The sequence below is a fragment of the Rhipicephalus sanguineus genome, chromosome 7, assembly GCF_013339695.2.
Source record: "Rhipicephalus sanguineus isolate Rsan-2018 chromosome 7, BIME_Rsan_1.4, whole genome shotgun sequence".
In the NCBI taxonomy this organism is placed as follows: domain Eukaryota; kingdom Metazoa; phylum Arthropoda; class Arachnida; order Ixodida; family Ixodidae; genus Rhipicephalus; species Rhipicephalus sanguineus.
In genome coordinates, this window is record NC_051182.1 from 170,772,061 (window position 1) to 170,775,528 (window position 3,468).

Below are 3,468 nucleotides of genomic sequence, written 5' to 3' on the forward strand. Positions count from 1 at the left end.
TTCTTGCAACTTGAGGCTTCAGAGAACACTCTCATTTGTCGATGGTCGCTATGAGGCTGCCCTTCCATGGAGAGAAGATGGCGAGAAACTTGACAGCAATCGAGCGGAAGCTTAAAAGATTGTTGTCATTGGGAAAGAAAATGAAGCGCAACCGTGATTTTGCCGTAGAATATCAGTCGACCATAAGCAATTATATGAAGATGGGACACGCTGAACGAGTGCCCAAAGAACCTGAAGAAAGTGACAAAGTACCATCTAGGATTTATTACATGCCGCATCATGCCGTCATACGAAGCGAGTCTACGACTGCAAGAGTACGTGTGGTCTTCGACGCGTCAGCCCATGTACCTGACTACTCTTCCCTAAACGAATGCTTAGAAAAAGGTCCGAATCTGCTGACTGACTTGGTGGCACTTCTCGTACGATTTAGGATGTATAAAATCGCTTTAACGGCCGATATAGAGAAGGCCTTTCTACAGATCGGAATTAGAAAGGAAGACGGAGACGCCCTGCGGTTTCTCTGGCTCAAAGACGTTCCAACTACAGCAAATCCGGAGCCTGAAATTGAAGAGTGGAGGATGACCAGAGTTCCCTTTGGAACCGCAGCGAGCCCATTTCTACTAAATGCCACTTTGCGACAACATCTGACGTCCATCCGGGGCAAATTACAGCCTACAGGCCAGATGCTAGCTGAATCTTTTTATGTAGATGACCTTCTCGTGGGAGCTCGAACAGAGGAAGAAGCTAAGCAGATCTACCGAGAAGCGAACGTTATAATAGAATCAGCAGATATGCGTCTGAGGAAATGGGCGTCAAACTCAAAGACTCTACGTGAATTGTTTGCTGAGACTGAGGAAACCGACATTTCTTCGGGCTCCGTGAAAGTGCTCGGACTTATATGGAACCCGTCGACACATGTTATGACGGTTGCTTCAAAGTCGGCGATTGGATTCTTACAGACAGAACGAAAACCGTGTAAGAGTTCTGTTCTGCAGACGGTGTCAAGAATATTTGAACCAATGGGAGTGATAGGACCTTTCATTATACAGGCGAAGCTACTCTTTCAATAGCTGTGGAAGAGAAAGGTTGATTGGGATGATGGGCTACCAGAAGATCTTGGTATACAGTGGAGTAAATGGTGCTCTGAATTGCATCAAATTCAAGAGACGGCCATCAATCTTTGGGTGGATGCTTTGCCAGGAGATGGAACTACGCAACTACATCTGTTTTGTGATGCCAGTCAGAAAGCGTATGGCGCATCTGCGTTTTTGAGATACGATGGACAGAACAAGTCCATCGTTACGGCCCTCCTAATGGCTAAATCAAGAGTAGCACCTCCGCAGAAAGTTACGCTGCCCAGGCTCGAACTTCTGGGAGGGGTGCTTGCTACTAGGTTGGCGACATTCCTTATTAGGACCCTCAAGAAATTTGAACATAATATAGATGTGACCTGTGACCTTCTGGACCGATTCCACCATTGTGCTGCATTGGATCCGAGGAGCGTCATCCCAACGGCAACAGTTTGTTGGCAATAGAGTGTCAGAAATTCAGCGCAGCTTTGACAAAACTCGATGGCGACATTGTCCTGGGACTGATAACCCCGCAGATTATCTTACACGGGGCACAGCGTTGGAATTCCTGAGCCGCGACAAACCATGGTGGCAAGGGCCATCATGGATAAGAGAGGAGGAAACAACATGCCCGAGGAACACACTGAATGCGCCATGGGATGAAACAGAGTTCAACAAGTCCAGCGTCGTGCAAGTCTTACATGTGAAAACATTTGGGCCGGTTTTGGACATTAGAAGATACTCGAATCCTATTAGAGTCCTGCGAATTACAGCGCGGGTCTTCATATTTATTCAGAACTGTCGAAATAGAAGCCCTCGAGAAAAATTATCGAGTATAACAGAGAAGGACATGAACAAAGCTGAAGACTATTGGATTAAAGTAGTGCAAGAAGAAGTATACTTGGAAGAGATTGACGAACTTGAGAAAGGGAAATTGTTAAATCAGCGGTCAAATGTGTGAAGACGCTCCATCCTTTTCTGGATGCGGAAAGGCGGCTACGTATAAGAGGCAGGCTACAGTTAACTCAAGAAACAGAAAAAGTGAAGCATCCTGTACTCTTGCCTCCGCATCATCACTTCACCAAACTTCTAGTCCGTGGCTGTCATCGGCGCGTTCTTCATGGAGGTGTACAAGACACTTTTACTGAAGTTAGAGAGAACTTTTGGATACCTCGTGGCAGACAGGTCGTGAAGAAAGTTATCGGTGGATGCAACACATGTGCGAAGTATAGAGCCAAACCAACGAGCCCCCCTGTGGTATCCTTACCACGAGAAAGAATGTGTCGCTCCGATCCTTTTCAGACTGTGGGAATAGATTTCGCCGGTCCGCTGTATGTGAAAACGGAAAATTCATCTTCAAAAGGTTATACAGCTCTATTCACGTGCGCTGTCACAAGAGCTATACACTTAGAACTGATCTCCAGTGTATCAGCTGACAGTTTCATGCTGGCCTTTCGAAGATTCACCTCACGTCGTGGATTACCTTGTGCTGTATATACGGACGATGCACAAGCCTTCAAAAAGACTTCAAAGGAAATCTCGTCTTTATCGAGTCACTTATTCAATGGCCAATTTCAAGAATATTGCTCTCAAAGACAGCTTGAATGGAAGTTTATTGCAGAAAAGGCCGCATGGTGGGGAGGCTTCTGGGAGAGAATGATAAGAACAGTGAAGTCCACTGTACGGAAGATTCTTGGTCAGCAAAGGCTCACGCCGGAAGAGTTGACCACAGTCATGTACGAGGTAGATGCCGTGATAAACTCCAGGCCTCTCACATACTTATCATCGTCACCAGAAGAATTGGAAATACTGACACCAGCCCATTTCTTGACTGGTAAAAGAATCACTGGCATTCCCTACCACAAACACGAAAGCGACCTTTCAAGCTCAAAGGCCACAGTTACAAAAAGATGGATTCATCGCGCACAGCTAATCGAGCTTTTTGGAAAAGGTGGAGAAAGGAGTACCTTCTGAGCCTCCGTTCAGCGCACCATGCCAGTGTTCAAGCTCAAGAATCTGAGTCTTAAAGAAAGTGAATTAGTGCTCGTCTATGAAGATAAAGCACCGCGGCAGCTTTGGAAGACAGGAAGAACCGTAGAGCGATACCGAGGACGGGATCGGAACATCAGAGCCTGTTCTGTGAAGCTAGCCAACGGCTCTGTCATACGAAGAGCTGTACAACATCTCAACCCCATTGAACTTTCTTTGTCTTAGATGATTCGAACTGCACGCCTTTTAGGGGAGCGGAGAATGTTGAAGAATTCTTCTATTATGCAAGAGCGCGAGCGCGAACGGACACACAGTAGAAAAAGATCATCGGTAGCGTTCGCCATGAACCCTATGTCAGTGCTATAGTCTGCTTTAATCAGGGGCGTAGCCAAGGGGGGGGGGTGGGGTT